Source organism: Enhydra lutris, unplaced genomic scaffold (genome assembly GCF_002288905.1).
Source record: "Enhydra lutris kenyoni isolate GAN:26980312 unplaced genomic scaffold, ASM228890v2 scaffoldscaffold84, whole genome shotgun sequence".
NCBI lineage: Eukaryota > Metazoa > Chordata > Mammalia > Carnivora > Mustelidae > Enhydra > Enhydra lutris.
In genome coordinates this window covers 4,570,908-4,571,629 of record NW_019154168.1, presented here as the reverse complement: position 1 = coordinate 4,571,629, position 722 = coordinate 4,570,908, and positions in this window count along the sequence as shown.

Below are 722 nucleotides of genomic sequence, written 5' to 3'. Positions count from 1 at the left end.
ATAGGGGAGCAGAAGGTATATTGGAGAGAATTATTGGAGAGAATTTCCCTATTATGGCAAAGGGAACAAGCATCAAAATCCAGTAGGTGCAGAGAACCCCCATCAAAATCAATAAGAATAGGTCCACACCCCGTCACCTAATAGTAAAATTTACAAGTCTTAGTGACAAAGAGAAAATCCTGAAAGCAGCCCGGGAAAAGAAGTCTGTAATGTACAATGGTAAAAATATTAGATTGGTAGCAGACTTATCCACAGAGACCTGGCAGGCCAGAAAGAGCTGGCATGATATATTCAGAGCACTAAATGAGAAAAAATTGCAGCCAAGAATACTATATCCAGCTAGGCTATCATTGAAAATAGAAAGTGAGATTAAAAGCTTCCAGGACAAACAAAAACTGAAAGAATTTGCAAACACCAAACCAGCTCTACAGGAAATATTGAAAGGAGCCCTCTAAGCAAAGAGAGAGCCTAAAAGTAGTAGATCAGAAAGGAACAGAGACAATATACAGTAACAGTCACATTATAGGCAATATAATGGCACTAAATTCCTATCTCTCAATAGTTACCCTGAATGTTAATGGGCTAAATGCCCCAATCAAAAGACACAGGGTATCAGAATGGATAAAAAAGCAAAACCCATCTATATGTTGCCTAAAAGAAACTCATCTTAAACCTGAAGACACCTCCAGATTTAAAGTGAGGGGGTGGAAAACAATTTACCA